General features: G+C 36.7%; 2 pseudogenes; both read right to left on the bottom strand.

The window, feature by feature from the left end:
* Positions 1-7,851: 7,851 nt before the first annotated feature.
* LOC113904969 lies at positions 7,852-12,065 on the bottom strand (annotated as a pseudogene).
* Positions 12,066-19,050: 6,985 nt separating this feature from the next.
* LOC113904968 lies at positions 19,051-20,005 on the bottom strand (annotated as a pseudogene).
* Positions 20,006-20,253: the final 248 nt, after the last annotated feature.

Raw genomic sequence — 20,253 nt, 5'->3', positions numbered from 1 at the left:
GCATCAATTTGACTCTCAGTCTTCTTTATAGTCCAACTCTCACATACATACGTGACTACTGGAAAAACTATAGCTTTGACCATACAGATCTTTGTCAGCAAAGCAATGTCTTTGCTTTTTACTATGTTGTAGCCCTTTCTATTTCTTAGATTAGTTTTTTTCACTGACACTAACTTTATGAGTCCTAATATTCTTCTACAGTAAGGCTTCCTTGGTTATTTTTTTTTAATTTTATTTTATTTTTAAACTTTACAATATTGTATTGATTTTGCCAAATATGGAAATGAATCCGCCACAGGTAAGTATTGTTTTTTTACTGCTGCTGCTGCTGCTAAGTTGCTTCAGGTGTGTCTGACTCTGTGTGACTCCATAAATGGCAGCCCACCAGGCTCCGCTCTTCCTGGGATTCTCCAGTCAAGAGCACTGGAGTGGGTTGTCATTTCCTTCTCCAATGCATGAAAGTGAAAAGTGAAAGTGAAGTCGCTCAGTCGTGTCTGACTTTGCGACCCCATGGACTGCAGCCTACCAGGCTCCTCCGTCCATGGGACTTTCCAGGCAAGAGTACTGGAGTGGGTTGTCATTGCCTTCTCCTGTTTTCTTACAGGGCAGGAAAAAAAAAAAAAAAGACAGTCTTTAATGATTAAGAATTAACAGTTATGTGCCTTTAATCAAATTGGGAGAATAATTTGCCTAGGAAGTGGAATCATTTTTCAGTGGAATCATAATCAGATAAAAGAGATGTGGGGGACACTCAAAGAGAAAATAGTTTGTACAAAAACCACAGAAGATTGTGAGCTATGGCAGGGCTGTATATAAAAAAAAATGTGTTTCATATGTAATATATTTTATAAGCAGAAATTATGGATAATAAAAAGCAAAGAATATAAAAAATGAAGTTAATGTTTTAAACCAAATGATTTAACATTTTAGGATTTAAGATCATCTTTTTTTGGAAGGTAAAAAAATTCATCTTCTAGCAGCTCGATGAATGGCTTGAAAGACATGGCAGCTCAGTGTGATGAGACTTGGATGGGAGACTAAGAAAGATATTTGTGACAGTCCATACATTATATCATGAGGAGATGTGGTCTAGCAAAAGAATAAAAAGAATGCAAAATCTGTTTTGCATTGGACTCATTGTCTTTATGTAACAGAAATTGGAAGGGATGAGGCTGAGTGTTCCTTGGTTGAGAATTATAGCAATGAATGACAAAAGACAAGCTGAAAGGAACTTTGTGTGCATAGATGTGTTTGTTTACAAAGAGAAGAAAGATATCTTAAATGCTGAGATTCATAAGCCTTACCCTTATGAATTCATAAATTCATAAGGGTAAATATACTTTGGTCATCTTTATAGCATAAAACTTGAATTATTAGTGTTACATACAGGTCCAATTTTGATTCAAACTGAATTTCAGGATCTAAAAGGTTTAAGGAATTCAGGGCTCTAAATCCACACTCCCTACAATCTCAGGAATTTTTCCTCAATGAACTCTCTGACATTCACCCACTGAGCTCTATCTCAAGTCCTCCAGTGACAGAGGACTCTCTGTTTTCTCAGATAGCTTGCCATATTTCAGGTCAGGTCTGAATGTCAAACAGATCTTCTGTACAACATCCTTAAATGGGCTCCTTCTAAATTCCTTATTAAATTCCCAAATATGCAATCCAACGACACACATTAGCTATGAGGCACGGCAGTGAATTGCACAGGATCTGAAGTCAGTCAACAGAGTTTAAATTCAACACAGACAGTTATGAAACTTTACATGGTTTTGATTTCATTACTAAGGACATATTCATGGATAGAAATATATTACAGTGTGATTGTGAGTATTCTATGACATAATCCATCTAAATATTTGGAAGGAAACATAAGATGTATTGATCTGTCAATAAATGCCAGTTTTTAATAAATGAACTTTTACCTTTTTCTCACAAATCACTCCAGATATTAAAAGAGCATTTTATCTGAAAGAGGATTTCTACTGAATTACTTGAAGGGTATCTTTTCTTCCTGCATCTTTTCTAGTCTAAACATGTATAATTTCCTGATCTCTTAAAAAATAAGCTTTCCATTCATCTATCAGCACGCATATTATTCTCTAAAGGTCCTTCATTTTGTCAATCTCACTTAACAGTTTGTCACCAAGCATGGCTTAATTGATTCTGAAATGCTGTGAAAAGCATAGGGCACATCTTCCTAGCGTTTCATCACTTAATGACTGTAAGATTATATGTTTTTTATCCTGGAATTATATGATCAAGTTGTGTGTGTATGTATGTGTGTGTATATATATATATATATATATATATATATATATATATATAATAATAGCAAGCCTCCAGTTTCCCACACTCAGTGCAGAATTTCAAACCCAAAGACTTACCAGGAATCCTCTGTGATGATACAGGTCGAAATCATAAAGCAGAAAATGATCTGACGTTTCAGATAGTGAAGGATGAATGTTTTGTACTGTAGCATGCACCTGGGGGACTGGTTTTTACCAGTCCCTGGTGAGCTTTTGGGTTCACTGGAGACAAGAATGAAAAAGGCACACTGTTGTTCAGAACATACAAGATTTATTCTCTAATGGTTTTTTACCTCGAAAAATTTCTCAAACTTTGGTTTCACTCTGGGACTGGGAAATAAAATGAGTCTCCTTTTAAAAGAGAAGACATTGTCCCAAGACCACACACATAAAAAAAAATCAATGATGCTTATTAAAAAATAATGAAATAATAAAGGTATACAATCACATCTTGAGATATTCAGATTGATCAGCGTGGACATGCTGGAAGATAAGTGAAAATATGTATTTTTGTAATTTAATTCTAGTTGGGGTACAAATATTTCTTCTTTATGCACATGGTTGGGACTGACTGGGAATGTTCATCTCAGAGCCTCAGTTACCAGTCAGTTTCTGATTTTCTTCTGGACAAAATCTGGTGACATAAATCTTTTCTGATTCCAAACCATCTCTCTCCAAACTGTCCCAGTTATGTTCAGAGTGATCATGAAAAAATAGTATACATTTTCAAAATTTTTAGTGTCCTTCTAAAATTTATATCAATTTCCCAACCTGAAACTGTTATTTATGTCAGGTATTATACTTACTTGGTTTAATCAAGGTTTATGACTCACAGTAAGGATTTTAAACTTTAGCATCAAAAGGAGGAAGGAAAACATTTCAGTTTTCTGAAAAGTACAAGAGAGAAGTTATCAACCCTGGGTTATCTAAAGGCCTTAATTAAAATCACACTGGTTTTGCCCTATGTAATTGGGTCAGGTCCTATTTAGAAGCTCTATTCCTTTTGAATTAGGAGACTCACTGACCACATCCTCTTATTAAACAGCAATAAAATCATCATCATCTTAGAAAAAGCAATGGTATAGGATTGAAGGCAGATATACAGATAAGCCAGCTCAGCCTTGATCAGGGTATGTGCATGTCTTCACACCTGGGCACTCAGTGATTCACATCAGTAGATTGAAATCAGCCACAGCTGAGTATCTGCATGGGAGAAATAAAACCCAAAACCAGTGCACATAGTCAAATAAAAAGAAATAAGTTTGAGTGAAATGTGAAAAATAAAAACAAGCCTGGACATCCCTTGTGGAGTTTTCTGAGTGAAAATGGATGTCATTACCAGGCAGAGAGAGAGGGATCATAGCAAAGCTTATATGGAGAGAGATCTGCCTAGAGCCAGCGTGAGGAACTCCGCTCGTGGCAAAGGTCATGAGGAAGGAGGCTCGGCATACGCAAAGGCGGTATCAAGCCTCAGGAGTCCCCCTGGAAATTCTCAAGCATCTACCCCCAAAACCAGAATCTGCCTACTTTACTGCTTTGTGCTCTCACCTACACCTCTGACTTTACGGGGGGCTGTCCCCCACCATCTCACTCTGAAAAAGAGTTAACTTACAGCTCCAGTTAATAAAATTCCTGGGCGTGACAAGAGTGTTTCAACCTACAAACTCCTTTAGAAGTCCTCTAGCCTGCCTGAACAGGTTCTTCCAGCTACATGTGATTGTTCAGAGCCTCCCAACCATGAGAGACATGAGATGTTCTAAACTGTCTAAATACAGATTCCTTTGAGCAGTTAAAAGTTTGATTAGAAATTGTATTGGTGAAGGGTTTTTCACTTTTTGGGCCAATGTTTGCTGCTAAGTTTCCATATCCCTTACCTACTGTGTCCCTGGCAGTGTATTGATTAATATAATTGGTGTACAGGAATGTAAGTAGTAGCTTTAATGTTTGTAACCTTGGACCCTTGAGTTAATTCTTTTCTTGTTATAGCCCACCACACCCTTGCCCTATAGGAATGCAACTTTATCTAATACTTTCAGAGGGTGGTGCCTGACTTTAGAATAATCACCTTTAGAGAAAAATAAGTTTTCTGAAGAAAGGATCTTAAAGTGTTGACAGGGCCCCTGGCCAGAAGATGATGTAAATCATCTAAACTTTTGCATATGATAAGTTTGAAAGCCTGGCTTCGATAAGGATCAAGGACTGCTGACCTTCCCCCATTATCCTCTATGCACTACTTAAGGTATAAAAACTACTTTGGAAAATAAAGTGCGGGCCTTGTTCACTGAAGCTTGGTCTCCCCATGTCGTTCTTTCTCTCACCTTCTGGCTGAATTCCCATCTGGACCATGGAGGCTCGTCAAGCCTACTAATTATGCCTGGGCTTCTAAGATCTGACCAGGGAGGCCTTAGTGTCTCCTCTCCTTCGGGAGAATGGAAGGATGCCTGCGGCCTACATAGGTGACACAAATTCCTTATTTTGGAATTTTATTAGCTTTCCACATAAACCAAGTTATTCAGCCTCTTTTCTCCACTGCATTTTCTCACTGAGCTATCCTTATTTGATCACTCTTTATATCTTTAATTCTATCGTATCCTGATCGCCGAAGCCGTCTCCCCTTCGAATTCCCTGGATCCACCGGGGCTGGACCCTGGCAGAGCTCTGTTTCCTTGGTGCAAGAGTAGATTCAGGTATCTCATGCATTAGAATGTCATTCAAATATGAAGATAAATGAAACTCTTATTTATGCTACAATCCAAATGAACCTTGGGAACATTAGTCTAAGTGAAAGCAGCCAGTCATAAAAGGTCAAATATTGTTTCATTTCACTTATATGAGATGTCCAGAGAAGTGAAATCACAGACACAGATGCAAAAAGTCAAGTAATGTGTGCCATTAAATGGGGGCAGAATGTGGAGAATGCGGAGTGGCTGCTAAAGGGGGATGGAATATCTTTATTGGGATGATGAAAATGTTCAGGGATTTGATAATAGTGATGAATGTCCAGTTGTTTGGACATTCAAAAACCAGAGTTGTATACTCTTAAAAGATTGTGCTAAATGGTATGTAAATTATATTTCAATAAATTTTAAAAAAGATTCATTATATTATACAGAAACCATACTAAAAAAATTAATAGATATATGCTTTTAAATTTAGAATACATAAAATAATTGTGGTGATGTGATTTAATGATCAAGATGGCAACTAAGCTCAAATATAGTTGTTAAATATTTATCCTGGGGAAAAAGTTTATATTGGAATTCGGCATTCTACTCAACTTTTTGGTAAACACCTTAAACTGTTCTAAAAATAAATTAAAAATAATTAAAAAGCAGGAAATATCATTTGATAGGTGTGAAATAAGTTTTTTGAGTTTGGAACACCTCTTCCTCTACATTCCCTTATTAGGAAATCATGTAAATTATTGTCATTATTATTATTACTGCTCTGAGAATAAATGCTTATTATGAAAATTTGGTAGGATTTTTATGCATTTATTTTCTGAATGTTCCATTTATTATGCATTTATTCATAATTAAAGTGTGTCATGTATTACACGACTAATATTACATATGCAAATGTGCATTCCCCACCCCACCCCACCCCCCTGTCACCCCGCTTGACTGCTTTCTTGCTTTTAGATTCTAGTTAGGCATTTCCTTTAAGGAGTTTAGCCATTTCCCTTTTTTTTCTCTACCCCTCCTAGTAGCCCTCATGCTGTGTATAATATAGACCACTCTAATTTATTTGTATATTCATGTTGTCGCAAACAATTGGACATAACTTAGTGACTAAGCAACCAAAAACCCAAGCAAATGGAAGATGAGAAAGAAACCATTTTATTTTTCATAAGATTGAGAGAGGGAAAGTGAAGTGTTTGTTGCTCAGTCCTTCTGTGACCCCATGGACTACAGCCTACAAGGCTCCTTTGTCCATGGAATTTTCCAGGCATGAATACTGGAGTAGGTTGCCATTTCCTTCTGCAGACAAATAGTCTAACTGTCCACAATCTGATTCAGGATCAACACAGTGCATTTAATAATCATATCTCTTTCAGATCAGTCACTCAGTCATGTCCAACTCTTTGTGACCCCATGAATCGCAGCACGCCAGGCTTCCCTGTCCATCACCAACTCCTGGAGTTCACTCAGACTCACGTCCATCGAGTCAGTGATGCCATCCAGCCATCTCCTCCTCTGTTGTCCCCTTCTCCTCTTGCCCCCAATCCCTCCCAGCATCAGAGTCTTTTCCAGTGAGTCAACTCTTCCCATGACATGGCCAAAGTACTGGAGTTTCAGCTTTAGCATCATTCCTTCCAAAGAAATCCCAGGGCTGATCTCCTTCAGAATGGACTGGTTGGATCTCCTTGCAGTCCAAGGGACTCTCAAAGAGTCTTCTCCAACACCACAGTTCAAAAGCATCAATTCTTCAGCGCCCAGCCTTCTTCACAGTCCAACTCTCACATCCATACATGACCACAGGAAAAACCATAGCCTTGACTAGACGAACCTTTGTTGGCAAAGTAATGTCTCTGCTTTTGAATATGTTATCTAGGTTGGTCATAACTTTCCTTCCAAAGAGTAAGCGTCTTTTAATTTCATGGCTGCAGTCACCATTTGCAGTGATTTTGGAGCCCAGAAAAATAAAGTCTGACACTGTTTCCACTGTTTCCCCGTCTATTTCCCATGAAGTGATGGGACCAGATGCCATGATTTTCGTTTTCTGAATGTTGAGCTTTAAGCCAACTTTTTCACTCTCCACTTGCACTTTCATCAAGAGGCTTTTGAGTTCCTCTTCACTTTCTGCCATAAGGGTGGTGTCATCTGCATATCTGAGGTTATTGATATTTCTCCCAGCAATCTTGATTCCAGCTTGTGTTTCTTCCCGTCCAGCGTTTCTCATGATGTACTCTGCATATAAGTTAAATAAGCAGGGTGACAATATAGAGCCTTGACTTACTCCTTTTCCTATTTGGAACCAGTCTGTTGTTCCATGTCTAGTTCATATCTCTTTAGACTTCTTTAACCTACAGGAATTCCTCAGACTTTCTTCTATCTTTTGTTTTCATTTCTAAGGATTTATTTTCTTACTATTTTAAAGCTTTATGTTGAAGTCTAACACATATACACAAATCATTTGTTTTAAAGCTTAAATAATTTTTCACAATATCAGAATAAATATGAAACAATCCATTTGAGTAATATAACACTATTTGCACCTACAAATCCGTGCCTGAATTTTTCATTACATCATAATTTCTGCAAGAAAAGGAAAAGACACATATTCACTATTGTATTGTTTTATGTTTCTTATTCTCATTAACCAAGTAGAGTCCATAATCCTTCTGACATATAATTGTCATGGGCAAATAGAATCTGGAAACCAGCTTACATGCTGGCAAATTAAAAATAACAACAGTAAAAAATAACAATTAGAATATTCTGGATTCACAAATAACACGGATTTTTGTTGTTTTGTTTTGAAAGATTGTTACTATTGCACAAAAGAAAAAGCCTGAAAGTATTATTCACAGTAAACTTTATAAACAGAACATTTTTACCCTATGGATACAGATCTGCTTGGTCTTTGCACCATAGACAAGTGGATTGAGAAATGGAGGAACCAACAGAAAAGAGGATGTGAATATAAGGTGGGATGTGAGAACCAAACCTATGTGCAAAGAATGAGAAGAAACCAAGGAGGTAGAACCGGAGAAAGTCACAGATGTGAGCAATGCAAGTATTTAATGCTTTCAACCTGGCCTCCTTTTGGGGAAATCAAAAAACTGTGATAAATATCTGCATATAGGACAATGTAATGAATGTGGGCTCAAACACTGTGATGTTGAAAGCCACAAACATACCATAGATTTTGTTGACCCTGATATTTTCTGCAGCAAGTTTCACAATGGCTATATGCTTACAGTAGGAGTGGGAGATGACTGCTCTATAATAAAACTGAAACTTGAACTTTATCAGTACTAAGGATGGGGTTATAAGAATGGCAGTCCTGAGTGTTACTGCAGCTGCTATTTGGGTGGCTAGAAAGTGGGTAAGATGGCAGCATGTCTGAGTGGATAACAGATGACTACATAGTGGTCCAGGGCCATGGCCAGCAAGATGTCTGATTCCATGCCCTGAAATGTGTGACTGAGCCACATTTGAAGCAGGCAAGAATCAAAATATATTTTTGGTACATGAAACAGAAGGTTCCAAGCATCTTGCGCACAATACTGGTAAGAAGTACAATATCTGTGACTCCTAGCATGCCTTAGAAAATGTACTTGGGGTCATGGAGGCTGGAATCTCATTTGATGATGATCATAAGCAAGGCATTTCTGATCATAGCAATGAGATACAGGACACAGAATGGAATCCCAATCCAACACTGCACAGACTCTAGGCCTGGGATCCCTATTAGTGTCAACACAGAGGGCATGAAGACTATGATGTTGGAAATAGGCAGTGTCCTTGGGTCTCCTGACGCAAACAAAAAACATTTCTCTGTCAGTGCTACTACCTCTCCTACTTCCTATTTCATCCAAAGTCATCGTACTGAGTGTATATGATTTTGGTAGAGCTCAAAACACATCATCCAACTCATTCATATATAGAAGGTAAAAGAAAGATCCATAAAGACACATCATTTTTTTTTTAGGAAAGGCATCCACAAGAACAAAAAATATGATGTGCAACTGTGTTATATCAGATCAGATCAGTCACTCAGTCGTGTCCAACTCTTTGCGACCTCATGAATTGCAGCACGCCAGGCCTCCCTGTCCATCACCAACTCCCTGAGTTCACTCAGACTCATGTCCATCGAGTCAGTAATGCCATCTAGCCATCTCATCCTCTGTTGTCCCCTTCTTCTCCTGCCCTCAATCCCTCCCAGCATCAGAGTCTTTTCCAATGAGTCAGCTCTTTGCATGAGGTGGCCAAAGTACTGGAGTTTCAGCTTTAGCATCATTCCTTCTAAAGAAATCCCAGGGCTGATCTCCTTTAGAATGCACTGGTTGGATCTCCTTGCAGTCCAAGGGACTCTCAAGAGTCTTCTCCAACACCACAGTTCAAAAACATCAATTCTTCGGCACTCAGCCTTCTTCACAGTCCAGCTCTCACATCCATACATGACCACAGGAAAAACCATAGCCTTGACTAGACAAACCTTTGTTGGCAAAGTGCTATCTAGGTTAGTCATAACTTTCCTTCCAAGGAGTAAGCTCTTTTAATTTCATGGCTGCAGTCACCATCTGCAGTGATTTTGGAGCCCAGAAAAATAATGTTACATAGAACCGGCTAAATTCCTAAGTAAGGGAATCAACTGCTATCTTGTCTGTTATTTCATTTCAAAACTGTGCACCAAAAAACTATACTTGTTTATTTTACTTGGCAATTATGTTTTAGTCAGAGGTTGGTGATTCTCTCCATATTTCACATTCCAGTTACTGCTTCTGCTGCTGCTGCTGCTAAGTCACTTCAGTCGTGTCCGACTCTGTGCGACCCCATAGACGGAAGCCTACCAGGCTCCCCCGTCTCTGGGATTCTTCAGGCAAGAACACTGGAGTGGGTTGCCATTTCCTTCTCCAATGCATGAAAGTGAAAAGTGAAAGTGAAGTCGCTCAGTCGTGTCCGACTCTTCGCGACCACATGGACTGCAGCCTACCAGGCTCCTCCGTCCATGGGATTTTCCAGACAAGAGTACTGGAGTGGGGTGCCATTCAGTATTCTGTTAATCTCAATTGTCTCTCAGTCAAAAACAGCTGGCCTGGGCTAGTAAGAGTTCAACTGTTACATTAGTGCAGAGTGCTCTCTAAGAAAGAGAGTAAACATACATTTTGTTACTTAAAAGCAAACTGTTTTTGTCTGTGTATGGATCTATGTTGTCTGCCTCTGTGTCAGATGAGATGTCTTTTCAGGAGAATGTGAGGAAGAGTTTTAGGAAAGGTCATTCAAATCTGTGTACGTTTGCAGAATCTGGGTCAAGATTTCTTGCTACGTTTTTACTTTTCTAATAAAACTGTGGTTAGTTTTTGCTATGTTTCTAATAGTGGAAATACTTAAATTTCTGTGGCTAAAATATATAAAATAAATTCTGGAATACACATAACAAGGTAATTAGAGTGGAGGGACCTTGAGGAAGCAAGAGAAGAGCAGACAAATGTAGAGGTAAGGAGGGACTCATCCTTTATAACTAAAGGATATAGGAACATCTGTTGTGTGTGTGCTAGTTGTTCAGTCATGTCTGACTCTTTGTGACCCCATGCACTGTAGCCCACCAAGCTCCTCTGTCCATGGGATTCTCCAGGCAAGAATACTAGAGTGGTTTGCCATTCCCTTCTCCAGGGAATCTTCCTGATCCAGGGATTGAACCCAGGTCTCTCATATTGGAGGCAGATTCTTGATGTCCCAGCCACCAGGGAAGCCAAGGAACATGAGTAAATGGGTAAATCAGAATAGAGACTTTGTTCTTGCATTTAAACTTTCCAGAGCTATCATTTCCATGAGACTTGATTAATTTAGGCTCATTAATTCTTAATGAGAAATAGATAATCTGGAACATGGGTCATTTTTGTGGGCTCAGGCATAAGAAGTTGATAGAAAATGAAGGCTTGGAGGGACATGTTCCTTAAAAGAAATTAAATATAGAACTATAAATGGAAGAGAGCTGAGAGGGGAAATGTTTAAGAAGATAAATTTAAAATAAGCAAAGAAATTTAATCATACTCAATTCACTGATAATTTAATTTTTTCTGAAAGCTTTTGATCTTATGTGTTATATGAAAGTTATCTGATCAAAATCATTATCCATTAACCATTATATATTTTGAATCAAGAAGGTCTCAAACCATGTATTAGAGAAATATTAGTAAAGCTGTTAAAATAAGGTTTGGTTATTTCATTCTTTCATAGACTTTTCAGTAAAATAGGTTTATGTCAGTAAACTCATGATCAGCTAACACTATACTGAGTGTCAACAAATAGGGCAGTAATGCAGGAAGCAGCTGTGGTTTGTGGTGCTTAACCCCAGGTGAAAGAAACAAGTCAGCCAGAATCACTTTAATGCAGGAAGTCTGTATCAGTTACCGTGTATTTTAGGATAGATTGGTCACTAAACTAAGCTGTTGGATACCTGTAGGTTAGCACCCCAATGACTCATTTTATGGTCAGTTCATACATCATTGACTCTAACAGTAGTAAAGTTTTTCTGTCTCAAAGATAATCAGGGATAGAATAGGAATCCTTTAAGAACGATCAGGGTGTCCCTTTTTCAAGAGGAAGAGGCAACATTTGAGCATGGTCTGACAGGTACAGATAGTGGGATGGCAGGTGGGAAGTACGTAAGTGAGCACAGGGTTGATAGGATGGAGTGATTATAGCTGGTAACGAAAAGTTACTGAGGTAAACTTGGGAATAGTGAGCTTACTTGTCAAAAGTTGGAAACTGGTTCTGCTCTTACCAGATATCTGAAGAGCACTATCCTTCATATCAACCACACTAAACTCTTATCAAACACCAACTCTTCTTAACATTTTTTATTATATATTCTGCAGTGCTTTCTATCTGGACCATCTGTAACAGCACCTGGCCAATGTCAAAATCCCACATCGATTTGGTGCTGGAACCATCCGCAATGGGTGGATATCTCAGGGACAGCCTTTCATGGTTTTCTCTTATCTCTGTAATACAGACCTTCTTCATCTTCTATACGTTTGTCCGAGATCATGTTTTTGTGTTCTTCCTCCAATAACACCATGATCTGTATTATTTGGAGGCATAACATCAATTTAATCAGTTTGAATTGAAGAAGAAAGCTGCTAGCTATCAATTTTAATATCGGTAATGAATGTGTGGAGAAAGACAATTTATAACCCTTAAGTGAGGGATTTGTTAGCCAGCAGTCAAACCACAGGAGACCCAGCAGATTTTAGTTTTGTCATCTTGGGTTCACCCACACCTATTATTCCTGAAAGCATTACCACAACTTGCAGACACCTCCTTACTCTTCTCTTTCCTAAAAGGCTAAATAAGAGACATTTATATACACCAGTTTTATTCATATAGAGTTCCTTTTATACTGTTTTCATTAACAAAAAAATGTCTAAAGTCTAATTAAATATAGACATGCTCCTTTGCCAATGAATTCAGTTTTTAAATGTTTTTAATTAAATGTAATCAAAACAAATGTTTTTAATTTTTCTTAAATAAATATTTTAAATATTTGACTCTTCCTTTCAATGAAGGAATTCTGGAAAGAAAAATATGAACCTATAATGTTCTTTTATTACATGTGTGCATGCATGTTAACAGTTGTATCCTACTCTTTGAGATATTATGGACTGTAACCCACCAATCCCCTCTGTATGTGAAGTTCTACAGGCAAGAATATGGGAGTGGGTTGCCATGCCCTCCTCCAGGAGATCTTACCCACCCAAGGAATAAACCCCCATCTCCTGCATTGCAGGCAGATGCTTTACTGCTGAACCAACAGGGAAGCCCAATCAATCTCTCTGTGCCTCTAAATCCATCAATAAATCTGTCTATCCATCTACATCCTATTGGCTCTGCTACTTTGGAGAATCTTCACTAATCCAATGGTTTAAAAGAACTCAATTAGAAATTAAAAGTTATGATAAGGTTCTGATAAATCGCTATAACTCTTATTTTATGAATTGATGTACTCAGTTGTTAAGTCATGTCCAACTGTTTGTGACCCCAAGGATCGTAACCCACCAGTCTTAGACTCTGTCCATGGGATTTCTCCAGCAAAAATACTGGAATGGGTTCATAACTCCCAGAAGAATAGAATATTGGATCAGAGAATGGTAATATTTTTATTTGTGTGCAAGGCTGACACACATGATGCCAAATTTATACTTTAGTTGTAATGGGCACAATTTTTAATTTGAAAAGTCTTAAAGAGTATATTAATAAAAGTAATGGCCTTTGTCATAAGTGATATTAACAAGGTTATAAGATATAAGTTTCATATGAAAAGTGTTTTGTATCATATAATTGTTATATAATACTGGATTATATTATATATTATTTATTATATATATATAATATATATATTATAAATATATAATATATTATATATATATAATATATATTATAAATATATAATATATTATATATTATTATATATATATATATAAATATATATAATATAATTCTTGTTACTGGAAAAAATAACTGGAAAGTAAAAAATAATAATTAGTAATAGAGAATAAAAACATGTTACATTAAGATCCAATTCTGTGTACGATAAAATAAAACACAAAATTCTGTCCTGAAAATTACAAACATTGTTGAGAGACAGTAGATAAGAACTAAAGCAACAGAGACCTATGTCACCTATATATATCTTGGAATATTGTTAAGATGTCAGTTCCTTTCAATTTATCCTATAAGAATCCTAACACATATTTTGCCAATAATTCAGAAACTGATTCTATATTTTATAAGGAAACTCAAGGTGATAGATCCAAAGTAATCTTTAAAAAAGTGTAAGTTTTGAGTTATTCCAATATCTTCAATTAGTACTCAATATAAAACCATAATAATCAAGACATTTTGGGATCATCATTGATATAAGGTTAGATTAGTGATTCAGAATGGAATTCTTGGAAGAATATCCACATCTATATGATCAGCTGATAGTCTACAAAGTTGATAAGAAAAGGCAAACATAAACTAAGCAGTAGAAAATGAATGTCTTCCTCTGCAGTGGTGGGGATAGTATTGGTATGTATTTAGCTAAACCTTTATCATTTGTCATTTTATGATCATTTATTATTTATCTAAACCTTTGTCACTTATCATTTTTAACAACTAAAGAATATAGAAACATGGGTAAACGTGTTACTTAATTGAAATAAAGCCTTGTTTTTACTTTATTCACAGCTACCATTACCATATGATCTGGCTAATTTAGCCTCTTCAACTCTTAATGAAATAGATAATCTGGAATCCTTGCATCATTTTTTTTGTGAACCCAGACATAAGAAATTAACAGTGAAGGAGTGAAAGACTGAAGGGGTGAATATGTTCCTTAAAAGGAGTTAAACATAGAATTAGAAATGGAAGGCAGAGGGGTGGTGTTGGGGCACCAGAGGTAACTCAGCAGAGGCTACAGAGAAACTGAGGAAATTTTCATTATTTCTCAATTCACTGAGAACTAATTTTTCTGAGAACCTGGGTTCATGCCTTATGTTAATGTTCTTTTCTAATTGAAAGCATCAGTTGTTAAATATTATGTAATTAGAGTCAGGAAATTCTCAAAACAACACATTAGAGGCATGTTCGTAATTCTGTAAATATAAACTCAGGTAATCTCTCAGAGATTCTCCTCTAAAGTTTCTGTAAATCAGTAATCTCCTGATAAAATAATCCTATATTGAAAGTCAACAGGTAGGATGGTAATGCAGGAAGAAGTTGTGATTCATGATGCTAAATCTCAAGTAAAAGAATGGAGAGATAAATTTAATGTAGAATCCCTGTATCTGTTTTCATATTTAGAATAGACTAGTCATTAAAGTAAGCTGTTGAATACCCATAGGTTTGCTCCCCAGTGACTAATTTTTTGATCAAGCTTTACATCACTGACTATAATAGCAGTCAAATTTTCTTTCTTAGATTATCAGACAAAAAGGATAATCAGAATTAGAATAGGAGTCCTTTGAGAACAAACACTGTGTCTGACTTTTTCAAGAGGAAGGAGCAACATTTGAGCATGATCAGACAAGTAGAGAGAGTTGGGTATCAGGTGGGAAGTACATGAGTGAGTAAAGGTTGATGAGATGGGGTGATTATTATTTTAAAAACTGGTATTGAAAAGTTATGGAGATAAACTTGAGAGCAGTGAGACTCACTTGACAATTGTTGGAGCTGGTTCTGCTCTTACCAGATGCCTGAAGCATGCAGTCAGCTTCACATCACTGTCACCTATGGTTTAGAATTCGTAATTCTTCCTATTATTTTCCATTATGAGTCCTGAAATGCCCCTTGTTTCTGTCTGCACCTTCTGTAACAGCACCCAGTCAGTGTCAGGAACTCTAAGTCATATGGTGCTGGGCCATCTGCAATGGATGGATATCAGTGAGATAAATCTTTCATGCCTTTCTGTTGTTTGTGCATTACAGACGTTCTTCATCTTTTATAAGTCTATGTGAGATCATGCTTTTGTGTTCATTCTCTAACAAAACTCAAAATAAGATCCGTATTATTCTGGAGCATAGCCTCAATTTATTCAGCTTAAATAGAAGAAAGTTGCCAGCCACCAATTTTAATGTTTCCTGATGGATTTGTGGAGGAGTTATGAACACAAAATGGGGATTTATTAGATACTAGCTAAACCACAAGGGGTCCTGCAAGTTTTGATGATTCCCACTTGGGTTCATCCATACTAATATCCCTGAAATCCTTAGTACAGTTTCCTTGTTCCTTTGTTTTGTTTTTCCACAGGCTAAATATGGAAATAATTATGTACACCAATTTTTTTTAAAGACCGAGTTCCCCTTCTTCTGTTCTCATTGACAAATAAGTCAAAAGTCTACTTAAATGTAAATATGCTCCTGTGCCAATAAATTCTATTAAATAAATATCCCATGATCCTTCCTTTCAATGAGGCAATTCTGATATGTTATATCTGCTATTAAAACTGGGGTATTGAACACCCCTACTATTTTTGTGTTGCTATTTATTTTTCCTTTAAGTAACATTAATGTTTGCTTCATATATTTGACACACTAATGTTTATAATAAATTTGCATATGAATTCAACCTTTAAATATTGCATGATATCTTTGCTTTCTGTGACAACTTTTTTTTTTTTTTTTTGCAACATCATGGGGCGTGCAGAATCCTAGCGTCCTGACCTGACCCACAGCAGTGAAAACACTGAGTCCTAAACCCTGACCTGCCAGGGAATTCCCAGTGACAGTTTAATTAAAAGCCTATTTGACTAAAAAAACTACATCCACTACTCCCTCTTTGGCTTACCATTGGCTTGAAATTTCTTCTTCTATTTCTTCACTTTCAGCCTCTACGTGTGTTTTAAGTCTTAAATCCTATGGCATTCTTATAGACAACATATACTTTAATTTTCATTTAGTTACTTATATTTTTTACATATGACTCATTATCCTTTAAAAGTTTTTATTATTACTATTATTCATTCTCTCACTGGATTTTTTCATGTCTTTTGCTGTTGTTGTTCAGTCGCTCAGTCGTGTCCTACTCTTTGCGACCACATGGGCTGCAGAACGCCAGGCTTCCCTGTCCTTCACCATCTTCCAGAGCTTGCTCAAACTCATGTCCATGGAGTCAGTGCTGCCATCCAACCATCTCATCCTCTGTTGTCTCCTACTCCTCTTGGCTTCAATCTTTCCCAGCATCAGGGTCTTTTCTAATGAACCGGCTCTTTGCATCTGGTGGCCAAAGTACTGGAGCTTCAGCTTCAGCATCAGTTCTTCCAATGAATATTCAGGACTGATTTCCTTTAGAATTTACTAGTTCGATCTTCTTGCTGTCCAAGGGATGCACTAGAGTCTTATCCAACTCCACAGTTCAAAAGTATCAATTGTACAAAAGTAAGTGCCAAAGCACTTAGTCTTCTTTATGGTCCAACTCTCACATGGCAATGGCAACCCACACCAGTACTCTTGCCTGGAAAATCCCATGGGTGGAAAAGCCTGGTAGGCTATAGTCCATGGGGTCGCTAAGAGTTGGACACAACTGAGTGACTTCACTTTCACTTTCTCACATCCATACATTACTCTTGGAAAAACCATAGCTTCGACTATACATATGTTTGTCAGCAGAGTAATGTCTCTGCTTTTTAACACACTGTTTAAGTTTGTCATAGCTTTTCTTCCAAGAAGCAAGCATCTTTTAATTTCATGGCTGCAGAAACATCTTCAGTGATTTTGGAGCCCAAGAAAATAAAGTCTGTCACTCAACATAATTCATGTTTGCAAAATTTTACTAAACTCAGATACATTGTGACTCAAATTTATTTCTGCATTATTTAACAAGATACCATTCCAATTTTTTTTTCTACCTCTGAATCTTTAATATTGTGCTCTCTTCATTTTATTGTAATGGGATGTTTTCTTGGGTAACTCCTTTCTTGAACTGTGCATCAGTCTAAAATTAGAGACCAGATTCTTTCCCTGTGTACTTGATTTTTCTTAGAAATTGTTATGAGTCCTCAGTGTTAAAGTTTGATTGAAGAAAATTTAAACCTGATCACTACTGGTACAGCATCCTGGGTGAAGATTAAAATGCATGGACAGAGGAATAGCAAAGAGTGAAGAAATATTTGAAGTATTTGTTTAGCAGTCAATTTCTCACATGGCAGGTTTGATTGAGGGGCATAGTTTATTTTAAGATGATATACTGATTCATTGAAAGCACCATCTTTGTTTACATTAATAATATTGGAATAAGCCCTCTAGTATGCTGATTTTGTGTAAGATAACATTACATGTTACTTTAAAGTCTCCAGATTAGTTACTCTTTAATACCATTGATAAACACCAGAGAAATGTTTAAACTGTTTGTCATACAATGCCATTTTTACTGAAGTTCTAATAAGTCTGATGCATTGTTAATAAAAGTGTAAATAAGACACAAATATTGTCCTCTAGATACTTGCAGTAGGTGATTTCTAAATGCAGTGGAATTTATTTGTCTATGTTTTCAATTCTATAACTTAAACGTTCAAATATGGGAAAAGCTCAAACTGGAAAAAGTATTAAAATGTGTGCCTTCTGAAGTGTGTGTTTTATTTAAGTACTGATGATAATTTTATTTCCTTAAAAATATTACTTCTGAATAAGCCTAATTTATTTTCATCAGTCCTATTTTGTGCTATATTTCTTCCTCAAAAAGTTCAATGTTTACAGACTTTAGTTTATATCATATAGTTTTTATGTTGATCATATGTGGTATTATTGATTTTATATATATATATATATATATATATCTCAGTATTTCAGAAAAAGTACCTGGATGTTCATTGGAAGGACTGATGCTGAAGCTGAAGCTCCAATACTTTGGCTAGCTGATACAAAGAGCCAACTCATTGGAAAAGACCCTGATGCTGGGAAAGATTGAGGGCAAGAGGAGAAGGGTATAACAGAGGATGAGATGGTTGGATGGCATCACCGACTCAATGGACATGAATTAGAGCAAACTCCAGGAGACACTGAAGGACTGAGAAGCCTGGCATGCTGCAGTTCATGGGACTGCAAAAGGTCAGACATGACTTAGCAGCTGAACAACAGGAACAACAAAACAAAAGTAGATGCTATTAAAAATTGTCAAAATATAGATTCAGAAACAAATATTAGAAAACAAGATATGACCAAAAGACAACTATGGGTTGTATTAACAGTTTGAAAATATGAATATGTGACATGGTCCTTGGGAGTTACCTAGAATAAGTGTCTTCTGCAATTCACTTATTTATGTAGGTCTAGAGAAAAGCTCTAGATTTCAAGGGACAAGCCAAGAACAGAAGAATAAATAAAACAATTTGAAATCACAATTCAAGAGAATTTTATTCTTTGTAAGAATAATAAACCAAATTTCATAAGTATTTGATGATTTGTTAAATATCTCAATTATAAGCATCTGAGAATTAACATTTTTTCAAGTGTAGACATTTTATATTTGGCTTTTAGCACATGAATGTTGCTATTTAAACTAACACAAATTCTCTTTAGAAGGATCCACTAGTGATCAAGATGTTTGGCGAATACAAATATTGTTAGTACATGGTCACAGATGTGTTTGGTCTTCACTCTATAGATGATTGGGTTGAGAAAAGGTGGAACTAACAGGTAAAGGTTAGACAAAAGGATATGAATGTATGGTGGTTTATGAGAACCAAACCTATGTGTGAAGAAAGAGAAGAAGCCAAGGATCAGAACTGTAGGAAGACAGAAATGTGGGCAATGCATGCATTAAAGGCTTTGAATCTCGCCTCCTTCTGGGGCAGTTGAAAGACAGTGATAAAGATTTGAACATAGGACAGAATAATAAAAATTATGTCAAATCCTAAGATAGAGAAGGCAACAAATAGACCGTATATCTTGTTGATCCATATATCTTCAGTAGGCAGCTTCACAATGGCCATGTGTTCACCATAAGTGTGGAGATGACCGTGGTTTGGTAGAATTTAAGATGACATTTACTAAGTACCAGCCATGGTGCTACAAGTAAGGCCGCCCTGAGTGTCACCCCAACTCCAATGTGAGTCAGAAGTTGTCCTGAGAAGACAGGGACATGTCTCAAGTGGTTACAGATGGCGACATAGTGATCCAGGGCCATCGCCAGCAAGACACCTGATTCAACACCCTGAAAGGAGTGAATAAGCCACATTTGCAGAAGATATGCTTCAAAAGAAATCTCTGTCAAATGAAGCCAAAAGATGCCTAATATTTTGGGGAGAATACAGGTGCTAAGTGCAATGTCTGTGGCCCCCAACATGGCCAAAAATATGTACATAGGTTTACACAGGCTGTTTTTATGTTTGATTATCATTATGATTAGGGAATTCCCAATCACAGCTACAAGGTACATGACACACAATGGAATCCCAATCCAACACTGCACTGACTCCAAACCAGGAATCCCGATGAGTGTTAATATAGAAGGCATGAAGACTGAGCCATTGGATATGAGCATGTTGATTTGATTAGTAGAATCAAGGAGTGGTATGTTGTGTCATCTTCCGATTCCTGTCAAGAGTTTATAAGTCAAAGAAGAAATTCATTTATTTTAGCTAAATATACTTTAGATTTGGGTGATACCACTTTATCCTTTTTCTATTATTGAAATATACCTGACAGATAACATTTTGTAAGTTTAATGTGCATGATACAGTGACTTGATACACTCATATATTGGAATATGATTTCCACTGTAGTGTAGGT

This window comes from Bos indicus x Bos taurus, chromosome 15 (genome assembly GCF_003369695.1).
Source record: "Bos indicus x Bos taurus breed Angus x Brahman F1 hybrid chromosome 15, Bos_hybrid_MaternalHap_v2.0, whole genome shotgun sequence".
Classification (NCBI taxonomy): Eukaryota; Metazoa; Chordata; class Mammalia; order Artiodactyla; family Bovidae; genus Bos; species Bos indicus x Bos taurus.
This window is presented reverse-complemented; position numbering and strand designations above follow the sequence as displayed.